Source organism: Etheostoma cragini, chromosome 4 (genome assembly GCF_013103735.1).
Source record: "Etheostoma cragini isolate CJK2018 chromosome 4, CSU_Ecrag_1.0, whole genome shotgun sequence".
Classification (NCBI taxonomy): Eukaryota; Metazoa; Chordata; class Actinopteri; order Perciformes; family Percidae; genus Etheostoma; species Etheostoma cragini.
The window spans coordinates 29,228,503-29,250,224 of NC_048410.1; the positions used below are offsets into that span (position 1 = coordinate 29,228,503).

Here is a 21,722-nt window from a genome sequence, read left to right on the forward strand (position 1 = left end):
TAAAGGATCTGAATACTTCTTCCACCACTGCACCTGTACTGTAGGGTTCAGGTTGAAATACTTCTTTGTGGGTTTATCACTCCAAATGAAAACTTTTGCATTATAAATTTTATAAATCCTCTAAGACCTTCTAGTTCACAAACACGCGCAGATTCACTTTGCTGTGAATATGTTACATTCCATTCTCTGAAAAGTCTGAACAAAGCTTCTCTCATCTCTCTTAATTGGGATTATGAATTGTTATAATGTTTTCTGCTCTGGAGATGTATCTGCGCAAAACTACCTTGAACCAATCCTTCTCTCCTTTGGTGTCCCTTTACAATCCATCTACTCACATCATTGAAGTTAATGAAGGAATTGTTAAAAAAATGTACAGAACATGTACTTGTGTGTACCAATAAGACTTTAGAACATTGTTAACTGAACCTTGCTTTACGTCACTCTGTTTTCCAAGGTCTCATACCTGCTTTCAGTATCAACTCACAGAGGTCAAGCCAGAAGATGATAGGATCCAACCATCCATCCATCCATCCATCCATCCATCCATCTTTGTTAGCTTATCCGTTTTCGCGTCGCAGGGGCAGCAGCTCCAAAAGGGGACCCCAAACTTCCCTTTCCGGGCCACATCAACCTTGCCAACTGGGGGATCCCGAGGCGTTCCCAGGCCAGGTTGGAGATATAATCCCTCCACCTAGTCCTGGGTCTTCCCCGAGGCCTCCTCCCAGCTGGACGTCCCCCTACCTAGTCCTGGGTCTCCCCCAAAGATGATAGGATACCAACCACAAAACAATCGTGATCGGATTGCTTTTTATAATAGTGCCATTGTCCGGCATGACCATGCATTCAGGCCAGGCTGAGGTCAAATACACCCACTCACCTAATGTTTATGATTCTACTAATATCCCTACTATAGGACCAACGGGGGACATTATCACTGTTGCAATACCGCCAGTGACCACTGGACAAAGCCGGCTGCACGGCTGAGTGCTCTTACACAGGGGGCCTGATGGGGGCCCAAGCTACTGTTAGGTTAAGACTGTAGTGACAATTACACTTAGAGTACCCCCTTCAGTTGATGATACATACATGCTTCAGTCTTTCTGGTGTCAATAGACTCATGCTCTGACTCCTTTTACCTTTCAATGGTAAACAAGTGCTGAATACATCGAGCTACGCAGAGCCACTGACTGAGTCATGACATGATTCAGGAGAAGCAAGCAGCTGATGAGTGGGCAGTCTTTTTTTTTTTCTTGCTCAGTCACCCCATAAGAACATTCAGCGCCCATGTTTATTCTGCACAATACGGTCTTGTATTTTTTTCACGTGCCCTTGATATCTCTCTCTCTCTCTCTCTCTCTCTCTGTGGCTTCCTTCACCCCTCCCTCCGTCATAACTCTCCCATCCCAGCTCCTTATTCAGCATGACAAACTCAAATTGAACGCACCCACGGCTTCTTTTTCTCCGAGTCAGGTCGGGGTGATTAACTCCGTCCCACCTGGTGTGTCAAGTTGATTAAATCGAGACAGCAGCCAACAGGAGCTTAATGTGACACGGACACGCACACGTACACACACACACACGCACACACACACACACACACACACACACAAACACACTTACAAAGGCTCCTGACTTCCTTCTTAATTCTATTGGACAATCAAGGACCCCTGCTGTAATCTAATTGGACAAGTAAGCCTGCCGTTATAATCTAACTGGGCAGTCCAGGATCCAAACAGTGGGTCACTTATGAAATACATGTAAGCGTTCCTGAGATGTTCTGAGGAAAAGATCACTTCTGTATTTTGTTAATAAATTGTTGGTTTTCTTTTCGATACTAAACCTGTTTGAGTTGTGACTCAGTCGGATCTTTCACTTGACTCTTGGAGTCTTTAGTATCAGTAACTTGGATCAGTTGAGTCCTACTACAATCAACCTCTTGCAACATTAACTACTACTAGTCCGAGCCATCTTAGCTGCAAAAACGTACAACTCAACAAGTCAACTGAAGTGACTAGGTGAGCAGAGAGACAGTCCGAGACAGGTTATAGGAACTTCTTCACCCACAGACTCAGAGCCAGAAGCTCAGAGACCACGGGATTCACTCACTTTCGAGTCCTCCGTGACTCGGGAGATGTCGATAACTCACGAGTTGTCGCACAAGTCAGTCAATCGCGCATCGGCTACATGTGGATATGTACTGTAGAAGACGAGCGACTGAAGTCTCTCTTCGAGCTCAGAAAAGTAAAAAGCAAATCCACAACACAAGCCCTTCTTTCACTTCTGAACTATCATTCTGCATGTAGCCTAGCTAGGCCTACTGTAGGTGTAGAAGCCATTTCTATGGAAATAATCCTTTGAGTTTGTAAAACCTGAGAAACCTCTGTTGGAAATGGAACGCAGAAATTGAGAGTTGACCCCTGACCTAGAATAATGTCATTTGATTGGCTGCTAGATTTAGTGTGAAAAGAAATAGTACCTTGCAAAACCGCCAGAAGCCCTGGTATTGTCTGTCAGCTACGAATAAAGCTTAATAGTTTAATTTTTAAAGGAGAATTTATGTCAATTTCAACATGTAGCTCTGTTTTATTTTTAAATTTGTGCTGTCAGTAGAGAGACAAATGAAACCAATCAGTGATGTCTGCACTGACTTATTCTCCTGCTAGTGGTAGCACCCAACAGGCTTAACCCTCATGTTGTCCTCATGTTGTCCTCGGGTCAAATTGACCCGTTGTCCTATATCAATGTTCTTTTTAATTCCCAAAATAACATGATTGATTCCAAACAATGCTCTTAAGTAAGTACAAATCTCTACTTTCATTAATTTTGGGGCGTCTTATTAAATTTTATAGCATTTGAAAAAAACCGTTGAAGTGGTTTTGAAATAGTATTGAGTAAAAGTTGACATATTCCAGTCTGTGATTATCCATCAACATCCATTCCTTTAATTTCGGTCTAAATATTTCCTAATCATTTCTGCTTTTCTAGCTCAAACATTAGGTTTAATTTTCTACAGATGTGGTTTATTGACCAAAAAGCGTCAAACGTGTTGGAAAATGGGACAAAAATGTAAGAAAATGTTAAAACATTGATAAAAAAGCGTCAGCAAAAGTGTTTGTGATTTCCAATTTTGACGGGAAGACAACACCAGGGTTACACAACGCAAGTTTTAAACTTGTTTTTTGCCTCTTAACATGTTCAAAATGTCACTACCAGTGCCTAGCCATGTGTAGTTATTCCTTCCAAGTGAACACTGTGAATCTGACTGCAGGACATGTGACAGAAAAGCAGAAAGGTTTTGACAATCGACTGGTGTGGACTTCACCGGAAAACAGGAAATAAACCGAGGTATGTGGACTGGCTCATTTAACGCAACTTTTATGTCTTTCTGTGACATTTTAAGCATGTACATAGGCTAAAAAAAAGTTCATAACTTGCCCTGTTTAAGCCTGTTGGGCGCTAACATTAGCAGGAGGATAACATGGTGTAGACAGCACAGATTGGTATCATTTATCTCTCTACTCTCAGCAATATAAATTAAAGAAAACAGAGCTACATGTTGAAATTGACTGGAATTCTGGAAAGCTGTTATTTCCCTGCAGTAGAATGGTAGTGTAAATGTATATATTTATAGCTTTCTGCAGTGGCTGCTGCAGTGATACGAGTCCAAAGTGCCCATGTTTTATATAAGCCATCTTGATATGAGATTTCCACTGACTACCAGTGTGTCTAAAGGATTACAGATCTGCTGACTTAAAGGGGTGCAGCTTCTTACAACACCACTCTCTCTCGCTGCAGTTTTGCAGGAGTGAATCTAATCGTCTCGCGGGCCATGGCAAGGACACAGGAATAATTTGAATATGGCTCAGTTTTAATTTTACTTTCAGTCTGGTCTTATCTTCTATTTATACTTTACCTTTATCCTTATCTTTTCACGGCAGACATGCTGTAGTTATAATGTTATTTTTTGTATTTACATGTAATTAGTGACAGTGGGTTCTCTTAGATATTTGTCAAGGACTTTAATGGGATACCATGCCATTTTAGCAATATTGTCCCTTTTGCTACTTTCTATTGCTAAGAGAAATACAGAATGCAAGGAAAGCATGAGCATTTAGCACGCAGCTATAGCAGACATGTGTTCTTTATTAGTTCTCCTTTTCTCTCTTTTCTTCCTTTCTAACCTCTTCACCTTGCATTTGCAAGTCGTCCTCCTCCTTTCTCTTTTCTATGGTTTTTATACATTTATTTAGCACAGAAACGCTTGTCCACATGCACGACAAACACATAGAAATGCGTGCATGCATGCTGGATATGTCCTGCCACAGTTAATAAGGATGCCATAGATGTGCGCGCACACGCGTACACAATAAGTATATCTAGTTATTTCTGCTCGGTTTAATAAGGATCTTTATATAGTCCTTAGTAGTCCCCTAATAATGTATCTGAAGTCTCTTTTCCACAATTCGGCCTTGGTGCACAATTCCAGCCCCTAGAGCCAGTCGTGCTATGAGTTTTAAGTAATAAATGCCTTTTCTGAGTCTGTAGCTTTTGAGGAGGAGAGGGGGGGGGGGGGGGGGGGGGGGCGGCAAGGTGGAAACTGGGGGTGCGACCTTAACCAACTGTCCCTTTGCTCGTTTGGAAGACATGATGTCTCTCACTCATGGGGGACCAAATTGTCTAAGCGGGCAAAGCAGAGAAAGGAGGTAATCTTGCCCCTTATGACCTCATAAGGGGAAACGGGGACGTTTTCAACACTACGTAACACTAACAAGTTATTTTGGGAATTAAGTGTCAATCAACCTTATTTATGGGTAATTATACCTAATGTTAGAGTTAGAAAAGCAGATCTAGGAATTATTGAGACTAAAATTAAAGGAATGGATGTTGATGATTATCACAGACTGGAATATGTCAACTTTTACTCAATACTATTTAGAAACTCTCCAAATGCTATAAAATTGAATATGATGCCCCAAAATGAATGAAAGTAGAGATTTGTACTTGGCAAGAGCGTTGGGTGGAATCAATCATGTTATTTTGGGGAATTAAAAAGAACACTGATATAGGACAACATGAAGACAACATGAGGACAACATGGGGACAACATGAGGACAACATGAGGGTTAAAGGAGAGGGCTTTTACTTTGAAAACTGTTAGGGGGAACTATGGAGCCATCTTGTCACACCCAAGCACAGATGCCGTTTTGGCCATCCTAAGCCCCTTGGATATGGGATTCATTTGGGATAATAATAAACGGAACTGTTTCTATAGGACTTGTGTCAAACCAACTGTGTTTTGTTGTTTTTTGGTATATATACAAATGTGTTGTCAAGACGACGACGACAGACTTTAATCTATTCTGTCTCACATGTTGTACTCCTATGTGGTGATCCATTTGAGAGGTTTTTTTATGTAGGAAGGAGAGAAGGGGATTTGCTGTGTTTGATCAGTGGGAGCAGAACAGAGGGCAGGACTCACCCAGGCCACATGGGGACCAATAAAAAACCGGAGCATGAAAGAACAGAGGGAAGAAACAAATGCAGTCCAAGGTTTTGTTGTTCCTTTCTTTGGTTCTGTGGTTTCTTTTATCTCTGGGTGTCTCAGTTGTACAATAACTGAATTAGAAAATTGTTGTTTTAATGAATGTGGGACAGAGATAGAGCGGAGCTAAAAAAAAGATGTTGGGGGCCGGGATCTGGGCAGCGAAACGAAAAAAGACACGGAGTGTGCCCCTGTCGAAGTGCCATTGAGCAAATCATTTGCACTGATTTTGCTGCTGCAACACTATAATTTCCCATTTTATTGGGATCAATAAATATCTATCTATCCATCTATGTTATATATCTTATGATATCATCCAAAAAAACACACGCACACGAATTTGTGTGATATCATTAAAAATGTAGGCGATCGAGCGGTCCTATGACAGTTAAGTTTAGCCAAGAAGTGGTTACAAGTTGAGTTTCGTCAACAAAAGGAGACTTTTAGCCAGGTACAGAGCACCCCGAGGTGTCAGAAAAGGAGCGTCCATCCACTGCCACCCCCTCCCTACGAGGACAAGAGCAGCAGCCGTCAGTGTGCTGCATACAGCAAGAAAACTGTGGAATACATACAAATTACAGCACATTACTTTTTCGCAGCGATATGTACTGTAATGGAAAAATTACATTTAAGCGTGATTTAATATATCCTTCTATGATTTGCATATGTTAATATGATTATTCATATACTTATTCACAATGCTTTACAGGTTGTATGGCTTTGAAAGTCCCTTCCCTGTGTGTCCTCCCTGTCTGGGTCTGAAGGAGACGTCAGTTCAGTTCTACGTTTATCAAAGCAGGTCCAGGGTCAGGAAGAAGCTCCAACTTGTCTGTAAGATTAGACTTGTTTTCCAAAACACGTCATTTTCACCTCTAGGGGAAACAGGATATAAGACGGGGATGCTACTGTTTTAATTTGGCAAGATGATGTCACACTGTGACTGCGTTAAATCTGTGAAAACTGTCTCCCCACTTCTCTCCAGGGAATAACAAAATCCCACCGAATCCCAAACCTTAACTCAGTTGTGCAGCTGGCTTTATTTTAGTCCAACGAAGTCTCACTCTCCAAAACAGTTCCTCTCCTGCTCTACAGAAACTTCCACAACAGTCCCAATGGTAATGAAGCTCCACAAGCTCTGGATCAGTGGCAGGGTGGTCGCCTGCCAGTCGGAAGTTCGATCCGTGGTCCTGCGGTGCCATGTTGATGTGTCCTTAGGCAAAACACTGAAGCCCGATTAGCTCCCGATGCTGTGCCATCGTAGAAAATGTAGATGTGTGTGAATGTGCGGCGTATGGTTCCTCTACTATATAAAAGTGCATTGAGTAGTCATTAAGACTAGAAAAGCGCTCAATGTTGTATCAATATCACGATATGAGACTAGGTATCGTCTTCAACTTTGGATATATTGTATTATGTAATATGGTTATATATATATAATGTGGTTAGTTATGTCTTTTCCTAGTTTTATAGGCTGCATCGTAAAGTGATGTCATTTCCCAACTCTCCAGACTGTTCTAGCTGTTCTATTATCTACCTTTACCCGAGAATGTATTGGGGAATATTTATGGAAAATCTCGTTGTGTAAATTACATTTTGTGAAAGCCCCAACAGTCAACTATACAATATAGTCACAATATCAACATTGAGTTATTTGGTGAAGAATATAACAGTGGTGTTAGTTTTTTTCTATATCGCCGAGCCCTATATTAAAACTGTCAAATTACAAAAGAGATGAGACAGAAAAATATTGCCAATGTTCTGGTAATGTGAATATTTGTTTTGTAATTATATGGTGTCTCAAATTAGAATCTCTATGAAGCTGATCACCTTCTCAGACTTTTCTTTTATGACTCGTTGAACTTTAAATTTCCGCCATGAAACTAATGCTGCCATTGGAGCAACAGAGAATAAATCAGCTTAACAAAGGCTGCGGGCTGAAACAAACAAGGCTTTTCCAGTGTTAACAGCCTACCCATAATAAGTCATGACAAAGGGGGTCGGGGGGGGGTTAGAAGGTGTACGCATGGCTGACCTCAGATGGAGGAAGCATCCATTCATTAAGCTAACGTGGTGCGAGAGCTTTCACCTCTGTGAGTCTGTAACGAAATGAAGTTGAAACTGTTTTTGTCCCCCGGGTCAGAGCCGCCTTTCTCTCCCCGTCACGGCTCCATGAGCTCGCCGCTGGTTGGGTGGCGGAGGTTAACGCCTGAGGCAGTGGAAGTAGTTTGGGGTTACTGAAGGTCTTCACAAACCTGTTTATTTTTTCATTTTAGCGGTGTAGCTGCATCGATCTGCATCAATTTGTCGATTCAATGGTCCACGATCCTAGCACAACAATTCAATTCAATTTTATTTATAGTGTCAATTCATATCTACAGTTTTCTCGATACACTCTACAGATAGAGTTGACGACAGAGCCCTCGATGTGGGACAAGCCAGACCCACGTCAAGATGTTGGATCTCGGAACTCCCTGTTGGCGGGGCTCAATTTGAGGGGCGGGACTAACGGTTGTCTTTTTTTAAATTCCCTCTGTACGCAATAGGATAGCGCTTCAACCAATCAGAGCAACGCTAGTTGATAGATTAAACCTTTGTGCTATCCCGTCGGCAAAACTCCAAACACAGCTTCTTTTTTTAAAAATGACTCAGCTCCAAGTCTTCCAGAGTCGCGGCCAAAGCGGATTGGCCAGACCGCTGTTCTCCAGCAGCGGCAGCCATCTTCTTCCTACATAAATAACTTCTCAAATGGATCACCATAGATGAGTGCAACACGTGAGACAGAAGTAGCAGAGAATTCATGCGGTACCGTCGCAACTCTGCCATCCTTATGTCAAGGCCGCCCAATGCACAATGTAATTGGCCTGACCAGAATTTGGTTTTTGGTTTGGTTCACTCTCAAAGCGTAGGAGAGGGTCTACGCCTTGGTCGTGACAGAGATGAACACGCGTTTCCTGGGAGAAATTCTTTTCTCTCCCCTACTGTAAAGCCCTGTGTTTTATGGGTTCTTAGTTCCCTTCCCAAGACGTTACAGAGCCACCGTCGCTGCGTCCGGAGCTTAGTGCCACCCAAGACGATTGTGAGTGGTTTAAAGAAATGTGAACAACCCAGAAGTTTTCTCCTTTGCTGGAATTCATGTGTGGCGTAGCCAGACCTTACTCGGCAGCGCTGTGGAGACAGTTCCGTCAATGCGAGACTACGCTTTGGGGAAAAGTCTTCTTTTGTTAAATAAAGTGGGTTGTTCATCTACTTGATGTTAAACGAGGACACTCAAAAGACAGCAAGCTGTGTTTGTTCAAAGTGAAATCGTTGGGCTGATTAAAGTCTTGTAGCCACTTTACTGTAAGAGTAATGCAGAATGCCTGGCTTGGGTAAGGTCGTGTTCACAGTCAGAAAAAAGTGTCTTCTGTAAAGCCGCTTTGGGAAACAAATTAGAACTCCTGGAATATCAAACAAGTCTTTCATTGCGCCTTAGTGCTGAATAAGTAAAGTGTCCGCACAGAGAAATTGGATCTGCTGGAGTGTGTTTGAAGTTCTAAAGTCACAGCGTGGCCTCAGTGATCCTCCTCTCCCGATACAAAGAGGCAGGCTTATTGTTGCCTCAGCTCCATTTAAGAACTTCTTTTTCAGAGCGTCTTGTGACTCCTATCTGCTCGCCCCAAAAAACACACCATGCATCTTTAAGGAAGGCGCGTACTCAACACTTTGTGAGTCTTTCTGAATTCATGACAGTTTTTTTTTCCTACCGACTCGGCTTCCCCGAATCCTTTCAAAGCTGCAGAATAATAATGACACAGAATTGCAATCACTGTAATTATATGGTTATTGGGAGTATTATTAGACTGAACAGTTTCCCACTTACAGAACGATTGTGTTTGCACTTTATTCAAGGACTGACAGAGACGATTGCCACAGCTTGATTCTCTCCTCAAATACTCACCTAAATAACCAGGATGTAAATGTGCATCTGCCTAATCATCTCCCTTTCCTTACCTCTTCTCGTAAACTTAATGATCATCTCCTTATTTCCTCTCTTCGGGTTTGCAGAGCTCATCGCCATCTCTCATCTCTCACTTTCATTATTTCTTATATTTCAATGTGATTATTTCTTGTCACTATCCGTCTGTCCATCCAACGTCTGTCCTCCCCTTCGCTCTCTCATTGCTCATCCATCACTCACCTTCCTTTTCATCTAATGAGCAGAATGTTCACAGTCTCTGCTCCAGATATGTCAGATATCCACCCTAAAACAATCAAGCATTCATCACACACACATGCGCACAATACCATGGCAGATTGTGTATCCCCGCATCTCTGCAGGCTCTTGTTGAGAGCTTATGGCCTCCATTGTCTACTTCCTTCCTTTCTGTCTCTAAAGACGTACAGCTCAAATGTTTAAAATTACATGGGACAGTGTACATGTTTCCCCTGGGATTACACGCCAATGACAGCTGGGATCATGGCATGGATGCAAAACAATCTGTGGCACACTTTTCACATTTGCTTCCTAACAGGGATGTTAACAACTCACCAATTAATAACCGACAATTTTGACTTGTCAGTGAAACAATCCAAAGAGTATCTGTTTTTTATTTTAAAGATTATTTTTGGGGACTTTTCCCTTTGACAGATAGTGGATAGACGAGAGAGATGGGGGACGGCACGCAGCAGAGATCACATCAGCAGAGGTCCGATTTGAAACCGGGCCGCTGCAGGACTCAGCCAACATGGGACACACGGTCACCCCATCAAAGTACACGACAAACACATTTGTCCCAAAGATCGATTCCGTCACTTTAGGTAGTTCTTATAACGCTGATTTGGTCAAGTGCTCATTTATCTGCTAAGGTTGGCTTGTACTCATTATTTGTACCTAGTTGCCTAGTATGCCTAGTTACATATACGTGGGCATGGCTCCACTTCATCATAACCTCTTGACATAAACTACTTATCCAGATAAACACAGGCTTCTGGGGACCTGCATGGTACAGGAGCAGAACCAAACACAGGGTAATACCAGCAGGTTGCTTACGACCCAGCATGCAAGTATCCCCATTTACAGTATGAACAACATTGGATGTCAAATCAATAAGAGCATTAAAACTAACTAAATTACTTTTCTTAGATCAATGGGTTGGACTTCTTTAGCAAGTTTTGACATTAAGCTTTTTGAGCTTTGGTCATTTATTTATTCATTTATTTATTCATTAATTATTGGCTCTAGCTTTGCCAACATTTAAGAGTTTGTAAGTGTGGTTTGTTAGCTAAGACACTTTCGTCTTTGTTAGTGAAAGAACTAGATTAGAAATGAAGGCATGAAGTCTCAGCAACGACATTTTAGACTATTGTATTTGTGTTTAGTATTTTTTTCTTCATATACATGTATAGATATATATATAGTTTTATATAAAGATATGTATATTTGGGTCTTCATTAAGAATACATACAGGGGTAGGGCTACTTATGTCTGCTTAAATCACCATTTTTTATTCATAGCATTTTCAGATTTGGAGCCTTGGGAGTGAACGTAATGCAGTGGAAACCAATTTTAACCTAACGTTGATTGATGTTAAATGCTAATGTGTTGGATGATGTATTGACATCCCTGTTAATGCAAGTAAGAGCCAATATGTCAAATGTCATTTGTTTCTTGCTAATAGTAATGATGCCAAAGATGGCTGCAATGATTGAACAACTTTGGAATTCATATTTAATCCATCTTCCAACACTGCCGGACACCTGAAAAAACTGGAGTAGAGCGTGGGCTCACCCTCGACAGGGTGATGTGAAGCTGCCGTCAATCAGCAGAGGGCAGTGATGGCACAGAGAGAGGGAGAGAGAAGGAGAGAAGGCAGCAGGGCGGATTAGAGAGGGAAAAGGAGAAAGAGGAGAGAAGAAGGGAGATGAGCGGAGAGGAAGTCAGTGGAAGAGAATACAAAAAGAAAAGATGAAATGTAGGTGTTGAAGAGGAAGGAGGGTATACCAAAGGGGAAGGGAATAGGTGGCTGCGTGAATGACGGTGAAGGGAGAATATAAGAAAAAACATGAGAGGACAGAAGAGGGTAGATTGGTGGGATAAAATATAGAAAAGGGAAGGAATGGAGGAGAAATGGTAAGAAAGAGACAGTACAGACATAGAAGAGCAGATATGGGATTAGGAGAAGCGAGAGAGAACAAGACATGCTGATGGAGGGGTGTCCTTCGGCAAATTCATTAAAATACCTGAAATAAGATATGTATCAATTGATAACCCATCATATTCTTCTAATATCTACATGCTCCCAGGACAAGTACTATGTGTTGTGATTAGTCCCTAAAACAGGACGCTTTAACACAGAACTTTAAAGGTCCCATGGCATGAACATTTTAAAATCGCATGAAAATGTAACATTATATTTACATTACATTCATATTACATCAACATTAATATGCACAACGTGTTTTTGCTCTTCTGTCTGGACAGAAACTACACTATTAGCTGAAAAAGCATGCATGCTTCAGTGATATTAGAAATGCACAGTAGCATGACATTAGTCTGGCTATCAGCGGACCAAGCCCAGCTCAATAGATCCGAGATTGAGCGCCGGTCTGGGGAGTCTGCTCTGTGTTTTCTCTGCACGAGCGGCGTGACCACCGGGCATAGTTCAAATGACTCTACAGTCCTTCAACCAATCAGATCAATGATCCGGGGGACGTAGAAGCAACAGCGGCATCAACGGGTTTGCTGCGCTTCGGTGGCCGCCGCTATGTTGACCCTCTATCCAGACATCTGCACACCCATTCTCATATAAACCCATTCATCCTCCTTTTCTTTATACTAAACAGCAATTTTATACATGTCTCTGTTTGTGTATTGTTTTCTCACTAATGTTTAATATCGTTGTTTGGGTATATCTACGCCTATCAAGGTAAATTACAAGCAGGGTAAATACTATAGTAATACACATCTTTCTGATTCAGTAGTTTGCCATGTTTTCTTACCTTCATTTAACTCATTGAACTTCTTTTTTCTGTATTTTATATTCTTCCATTTTTCCTCTTTTCCTCTCTTCTTCCACTCTCTTCCCCAGCCAATTCCAATGATTCTTTGACTCAATGTCATTTTCTTTAGAGTCACTGTCTGTTACACACCACTATGACACGTTTTGTTTCCCTTGTCCTCATTTGTTCCAATATGCTTGTTCTGTCTTGTTTAATATCACCAATAATACAAAAAAACGATTGTGATGATAATTGTGGTTTCTTCGGTGTGGGGGGGGGGGGGCAATGCATCATGTTATGAATCACTTTCTGCATCAGTGTGTGTATGGGTTATATGTCACGATACTATGAATAATACACAATGCGAGTTTCACAAGGCTTCCCCTATGAATAATATATCTCGAGAATTGTTTAGTGTGTGTGTGTGTGTGTGTGTGTGTGTGTGAGGAGGGGGGGTGGGGGTGGCAGCCGGAGCAGTGAAAAGCCTCAGCAGCAGACTTCACATGTTACGTCCTCGCAGTTTACAAAGGCTAATCTCTGCTGACAGCGTGTGTGGGCTACAACATCCATATTAAAACACCAAAGCCCAGTCAGATCTTGAAATCATAGGCCTGCTGGTAAAGCACACCCCCACTCTTCTATTGCATGCTGAAATCTCATAATTTCAAGAAAAATAAAGCTAACTGCACAAATAACTATCCTCCATCTCTTCTGCCTCTGATCTTCTCTTGTCTAGAAAAAAAGGAAACATTTAGCTTCCCCACATTCAGACTCAGTTGTTAGAGGACAATGCATTCTAATGAACGGGTTCCTGTCATGTCCTAGAAAATTAGGCGACTTCTGGCTGGTCATGTGACGATCGGTCACATGACAGTGAAGTTTTGTGGTCTTTAGTTACATTTTGCCGAGTAAAGGCTACTCTCAGACAGGTACTGGTCACTCTGAAGTCCTGCTCGTGTCAGCTGCTGTTGCAGTTAGGGTTGGGGATTTGGATATCTACGATTCCAATGCCAAACCAGTGCTTTAAAAATCATTCAGAATCCTAAACCAATTCTTGAAAAATGACACACTGACCTCCTCCCTACACAAAACACTCTCTCTACAATAACCTACAATGTGGGGCATACAGTAATAAATACGTGGAATACATATAAATCACAGGGCATTACTTTTCCTAGCTATATGCACCAATGGCTTGCATAGGAACATGCTGAGTTAGTTACACTCATTAATACTTGTGGTGTTGAAAATTAAGTCATCGTAAAGGAGCTCAAGGAATCACATGTGATATATGGATATATGAATGAAGATGCTTTCAATCACAGCACAGCTAAAAAGGCTGAGTCGGGACCCTGAGGTGGACGGTGTGCAAATGAAAATCTGCCCCCCTGGAGTTAATATCACAAGTTATGAAGGGGTCAGCAGTGTTGAGTTGTAGGAGCTTCCCTATAGGGTTAGGTGTGTCTGTGTGTGAGTGAAAGACGTGTGATAGCTCATAGAAGCCCCTGAGCAAATGAAGCCTTTCCAAGTTTGTTGTGGGCGACAGAGTACGTAACAGACTACACTCAACACTGCTGTGCCTCTGCACTGCCTGGAATCTGCATCTCTTAACTGCCTCCGTAACATTGCAGCTAAAAAAAAAAACACTGGATATTCAATAGGAACAGGGGTGTTAAAGAATTTTCAGTTTTTAGCAAAAACAAGAAAAGCTATAAGTTGATTATCTATAGTCTGCTGGATGATGACAAACAAGGAAGAGGCCCGGCTCTAAATAAGACCTAGGTTAATAAACACAGGACTAGTTTCATTCTTTAAAAAATGGCCAGCTAATGTAAAATGGGAAAAAAGAATTTAAGACGGACACATCCCAGGAGGATTGGCGTCTAATCTGGAAAGCACAGCACTCATCAAGTTTCAAGAGGTGGAGAGAATTTGGCTGAAAAAACCTGATTCTCTTTTACATCACACCCCAAATGTAAAAGCAAAATGTGCCAGTCACCGCAGCAGTGTTGGAGACAATGTGGACAAAAGGATGCTTCCACATGTTTTGGACGTGTCCATGATAATGTGTGTTCCCTGTAAGACAGCGCTTGCAAAGATTTGGTCCAATCCCGAACCTCTGAGCCTTAAACAGTGCATTGACATAATCAAGATGGGCAATGCAATGCAACCTTTCCTCTAAGATCTAGAAGAGCTATCTTTGCGAGAAAATGGGAGAAATTGACTATCTGTAACTCACAAGATATGGATGCCATGTCGGTGTCCATTTAACACAAGGCTTAATGTCAGACCACCTGTGGTGCCCGTTTGTATTTCCAGTTAACGCAACACTAGAGGAATTTTCCTCTTTGGTCCCCTACAGGTTGGAAGCAGAATTCTCTCATTATGTCTCATTGGAACTGCAGGTTTGCTAACCTGGTCCTGCCAGACTCTGGTCCACAAGCCTGGTCCTGCCAGACTCTGGTCCGCAAGCCTGGTCCTACCAGACTCTGGTCCATTAGCCAGGTCATACCAGATTCTGGCACTTTAGCCAGGTCCTACCAGACTTTGGTCCAGTACCCTGGTCCTACCAGACTCTGGTCAAGTACCCTGGTCCTACCAGACTCTGGTCAAGTACCCTGGTCCTACCAGACTCTGGTCAAGTAGCCTGTTCCTACCAGCTCTCTAGTTCCCTGTTGCTTCAATACATGCGTGCTGGAATTAAATATTACTTCTGGAGCCAAATATGCCGTTACATCCTGCATCTATTGAGATCTTAAATTTCAAGGATGATAATAGATGTTCATTGGGCTTGTTTCCACGCAAGACTAAATGATTCCTTTTTTCAGAACAGAGTGAAAGAGTTGAGAGCGGAGCCACTGCAGCGCCACTCTGTTATCCAAGCAGTGGTCTGAATCAAATGAGTTCAACATGAAACCAACTAGGAATTTATAGAATAAAGAATGTCTAAGTGGCTGCAAAAACTGAATGTTGAGTTAATCCAACTGGGATTAAAATGGTTTGTAATATTATTATGACTAGAAATGGTTTTCATTCTCTTTGAAAATATCATGCGTCACTCAAAAACACTTTTTGTAACCCCACCCACGATCTTTGCCTAACCCTGGCATCTATGTACCAATACAGCTATATACTAAAATATCACACAATAAACTAAGTCTAGTGTGGATGTGTTTTTATTTAATCACCCATAGTTAGCGAGTATAGAAAGAATGAAGAAAAGGAAGAAAAGAAACAAAAACATATAAATGTCCGCAGGTGTCTGTATGCACCTGTGTCTATGATGTGAAAATAAGTGAAGCATAAGATATTGTATTTACTAAAGGATAAAGCAGAGAAAGGTGGTCGGACCTGATAAATTGTTATATGAATTTCTTCCTTTTCCTTTTTGAACATGGGAATTTTTTGTTTGAATGACTTTCAATCATATTGGAAGATTGTGCTGAGAAGTACATCACCTTATGTATCTGTCACTTTAATTATTTATACAGTATGTATACATACATGGATGTATGTATATACAGTATACATATTTTATTTTAATGATTAAATAAACTACTACTACTACCCTAACTGTCCCATTCTTGTGCCAGATGTCAGTTAAACGTATGTCCCGACCCGGATTATAAGGCCAAGCGTCTCAACCAAGTGCATCTAAATATGACACTAAAGGACACTTTTTGTGTCAATAATAAAAGCAAAAGGCAACTGACCGAATGGTGTTTGAAAGTAAAAGTTTTTTTACCTTAACAAACGTCATGTTCAGCGCAAAGTGCGTAACCTTCAGAAAGTGCAGTAAGGTCGGATTTTGACCCAAACAACTCTTCTTTTCCTTAAATTGACTTTCATAACATAACCATACTGGGACCGTTTCACAACATTAAGGATGTATTTAAAATTGCGACCATCACGTTGAAAACTCCTCTGGGTCGGGTTAGAGGATAGGGAACAAACAACGCACATCGTCAAATTGGTTTGGAGGATTTGCTGGTCTACGGCCATACTGTCCACCCTGTCCACCCTGTCCACCCTGTGAGGCTATACTTAGATAGAGCACTGGTTGAAGCTTTATGCTATTGTCAGCATGGACGTTAATGTCTGCATCGGACTTCATGGCAATCTTGCCATTTCAAGCAAGACGTCAGGTGATCATGACTGTCAATGGGACACATCATCTGGTAACCAAGAAGGTCTGCAAAATATGTCAGGGCAATCCAGGGACATCATTTCCACTGGGGATAGGGAGGACATGTCTCCCTCACTTTTTAAAATCCTACTTCTCTCCCCGTAATTGTCACAGTTTGTCAGATCCACACACGGCAATCTTACTAGATATTTATGGATTTTGCGCCCTGGGTTACGCCTCTTCAGGTATATACAAACTACTGCCTGACCCAGGTCAAACCTGCAGCCTGCAGCCCTTATACCCCGGCCTGAAAAAGTTGTTGGCAGGGCTCTTTTTGGGTCAGTGCACACACAATATGTATCTAAAACATTTATTTATTTGCTCACACAGAGTTACCCTGGCTGGCCCCAGGCAGTACCAAGCAGTGCAGTATGTGTAGTTAATACTACACACAACTGTATTAGTTGTGCTGTACTGTTATGTCGGTTACATCTGAATAACCTCCCTCTAATAACCTTTCTGCCACATTAAGTAGGCTAATATATTGGTAATTATGGATCATGTACATTTACCAAATCAATGTATTGGCAGGTGTTCAGACTGGAAACAGTACTGCATTAAAAATGCAAGTGTGGGGGGTTCAGGTTCAGGCAAAGGGGGACTGTGTTGCTTCAGGTGAGAGTGGTTTAAAAGGAATATGTGGAAGAGAACAAAATAGAAAATGAAGAATAAGTTGTCTGTCATTACGTAATGTTCTGAGTAAGTGCAAGAATGTTGACAGAAGCCATGATAATAACGTCTGAAAGGTCATTGTATGTATTGAATTTATTTTCAAAGGACACTGATAATCTGACATCAAATATATGTTTCTTTATTTTTTGTATTGGATGCCGAGCACTGGACAAAGATGCAAAAAGTGTGCAAAATAAAATCTTCCCGAGATCACTAATGAGTACATTTAAAATGAATGCGTCAGACGCTGCCTCGCCCACAAATCAAATTCAAGTAAACTGCAGCTATTTTCCAGACGCATGTCTATCGGAATTTATTCTTTCATGTTTTAAGAGTTTCATTCCGAAATGATTCATCCACTTTTGGAAAAATGGGCCACTTACAGTAGACTGACAACATGACTGCATGACATCAAAGTTAATCTAACTTCTGATTTATAAAGTGATGTGGAACATTTTAGAAGAATATTTGGAAGTACTGGGTACAAAGCCATCCTGCACATGACTGTATTTATAGATGAACAGAGAGACATCTGAAATCAAGTTTGCTATCAGAAAATAAAATGCTATCACAGAAGACTGAAATTTACTAATTTGCCAAATCTTTAACTCTATTTTCCAATAATTAAGAATAGAGAGATGCTGTACTGCATGTTGCAGAAATAAACAAGCCAGAGCTTAAAGCTGATACAGCCAGTAATAACTAAATGTCTGTGGGAAATTAAGGCTCGGAGAAATTCAATATTTACATGTAGAGCTGCAACAATTAGTCCATTGACAGAAACTGAATCAGCAATGTAATCACTGTTAAAGTAACAAATCCAAACCCATCGCCTGGTTTCTCAAAGTGTGCCATTAGTAAGTGACTCATTTCTGAGTGACTCACCTCATTCATCAGAAATGCATGTTTGATGCTTTTCATATTCCAACGCTTTCACCAACATTGGGTCGAAAGCAGAATGGCTCCCCCCTGGAAAATGATTGCCCGCAAAATCCGGGCAATCATGGACCCGCAAATCCATTGGGCTACAGTGCTGTCAATCTGACAATTCCATTTCCAACGCATCAGAGTCCTCGTTGTCGTCACATGACCACCTCACGTTTCAACGACGGCTATCCAAAATTCTGTTACCATGGAACCAGCACTGGAAATGTTAAGCAGACTGAACCTATAAACTGTGCATTGAATTGTGGTATATTATTTGACTCAAAGGAAAACAAGTCAAACTAAAAAAGGAATGTGATGTTTTATTTGGCAAAATAGATAGTTAAATAGTTAATAGTTAAATAGATTTATTATAGATCTATTTATTCAATAGAATAAATAAAAAAGAATGTCCTCTGAAATGACGGGCGGCCCTATACGGTGCCCTATACCCTGCTCATATTCACCTATTAATTTACTAATTTATTAATTTATTTATTGGCTAAACTTAACGACCAACTGCCACCGATGCCACGGGGCTCTGCAGCCGGCGTCATGTGACCATCCGGTCACAGGATGAAGTCTCACTGTGAAACTATCCCACTCAAATGAAAATCAACTTAGTGATGTGGCCATTTGCTGTTATCCTACCCCTGTTATCTGCACTAATACAGTAATTGTGGAAACAGAAGCTCCACAGTTAGAGTTCCAGAGGCTGTGACAGAAACATGGAAACATGGCATCTGAAGAGGCCGGAGGATGGAATTAAACTGAGCTGTGACAAATGAAATGAGCCAGGAATGGGATAGTGGTGGTGTTTCCTTCAGGCAGACACAGAGGCATCAAACACACAATTATAATCCCAGAGTTGCCGCTGACGAGCAGCACACAAATACGACAAATCATTTCCATATGAATGCCGAGATCCATCAAAGCACGAACCCGTTGGGAATGTGGAAGACACTGCAGTCATCAATCATAGTACACTACAGGAAACATGCTAAAGTTTAAGCTTATAGCTCGAGCCCCGGGTATCATGTTCTGCCTTTGAGAAAACGAAACCTCAGAGGAGCCAATCTTGCCCCTTATGACCTCATAAGGGGCAAGGTTACCTACCCTGTCTCTGCTTTGCCCCCCCAGAGAATTTGACCCACCCATGAGAGAGAGAGACATCCTGGCTTTTCAAACGAGCACAGTGGCAGTTGGTCAAGAGACTTCAGATGCAGTATTAGGGGACCACTAAGGTCTATATAAAAGAGACTTCAGATACAGTATTAGGGACCAGTAAGGTCTATATAAAAGAGACTTCAGATACAGTATTAGGGACCACTAAGGTCTATATAAAGAGACTTCACATACAGTATTAGGGACCACTAAGGTCTATATAAAAGAGACTTCAGATACAGTATTAGGGACCACTAAGGTCTATATAAAGAGACTTCAGATACAGTATTAGGGACCACTAAGGTCTATATAAAGAGACTTCAGATACAGTATTAGGGGACCACTAAGGTCTATATAAAAGATACTTCAGATACATTATTAGGGGACCACTAAGGTCTATATGAAAGAGACTTCAGATACAGTATTAGGGACCACTAAGGTCTATTTAAAAGAGACTTCAGATACATATTAGGGGACCACTAAGGTCCTTAGTGCTTAGCTACTATCTGCTAGCTGCCTGTCCCCTGAACACACTGTAAAAAACAGCTGTGTAGTCCCCAGTCATAGCATGACAGGTTTAATGGCTGAACTTTAAACCTAGCAACCAGATTCTAGATCGTAGCAACGCATCCAGGAGAAAGCTACAGAAATGCCACAGTGCTGGAAAAAATTTAAATATGTTAAGGCAAAACACCAAGGAGTCAAAAACATGTTCCGAAATGAGAGTTAATCGGTTGAGTCAAGTTAACTAGCTTTCACCTGCTCTGGATGAGGGGGACAACTTGGAATTTTCTGTTTGGAAACCACAATGGATTAGATTGAAATCCTAGTCGTAGATTCTTTAACTGCAGAGCCATGAACAAAGACGCAGAGATGAGTTGCAGCTTACAGTTGAAATCCTCTTGAATCAGAGAGCCAGAACGTGTTATGCTGGAGCTGCTTTATTAGAGTCATAACTCTAATCCAACTGAGCAACTACACCAGATACCCTCCGGGCGCTGCTTCACAGAGCATGGTTCTCTGGGTTCTGTGCAGCTCAATAGGTGGAACAAAGCACTAACACTGTCAGGGTTAGGTGTTCAACTCCCATTAGACAGAGCCAAGTTTAACACTTGCAAAGTGCTTGGGGCAATGGTTATTTTAAAGAAAAAACTGTTTTTACACCAATAAAAAGGAGATCTTCAACATTCACAAGCAGTGTCTGTCTTCCCTGCTTAAATCGCACATTTTCTGGAGATGGAGCTCAACAACAGCAGAATCAGGAAGACATTCATTGTACTATCCTTTGGCCTCCCACTGAACTTCATACAACTGATAGGTAGGTATGATGTGTATTAAAAAAAGAATCAAGGTTCGCCTTCGTTCAACCTCGAAAATACAATTGTGAGACTCACTAAGGCGCAACCAGCGACTTTCTCATGTAGGATTATCTCTTGGACCGGGGACAACAGCTGGGCAATCGTTGTGAACTCTACATGCCGGACATGTTTTTTGTTGCTCAATGTATGGTCTTACCGTGTCTTATTTCTGTATTCTTATTTTCTCAGTTCAGCATAGTCACATATGATTTTGGATGTGTCTGTGACCCCACACCACCCCTTTCGCCATTTGAAAAGCAAATTTCACAGGTTACTAACACGATGTTGTCAAATCAAATGTTTCCATTAAATCATTAGATATGCAACCTTTTTTATCAGGTTTTGCATGTAAGTGTTGTGTTGAGGTGTGGTCATTGTTAAGCTGGGGCCATCAGTGTGAGGGTAGTGGCTGAAATAAAGGAAAGTCAGAGCAGACAGTGATGGAGAAAGAAACGCAAAGACAAGACACATGTTTTGATAAATGATCAACGTTGAACTAGAGCTTCAGCTTCTTCATCACCTATAATGCTGATTACCTCCAACTTAGGTCGGATGGCAGTTCAGTAAAATTAATGTTGGAGGCCAAACATTGACCAACTAAACTAGGTAAAAACTAAAAAACTGCCCCCCATGCGGCCTTAAAGAACTAGAAACTTGTTAAAGATTGTTGGAGGAGAGGTTCTTCGCAGCCAAGAAACACAAAGTTTATCTGATCTAAAATCTTCATGTTAGTGGAGATGTTTCCACGTACCTCTGTGTGGAATGATGTATATTTAATAAGCTGAGAAGGCAAGGTTGCAGACAGGTACCCTCGGGTCCATCACCACCACATTGTGTGTTTCCAATGCATCACACCTGATGTCTGGTTCCCTTATTTGACCTACTGCAGAGGGAGCAG

General features: G+C 41.4%; 1 protein-coding gene across 3 annotated transcripts in view; it reads right to left on the bottom strand.

Moving 5' to 3' along the window:
• grip2b (glutamate receptor interacting protein 2b) overlaps positions 1-21,722 on the bottom strand; it is a 285,228-nt gene that overhangs the window by 109,933 nt on the left and 153,573 nt on the right. The gene's annotated exons all lie outside the window — the stretch shown is intronic.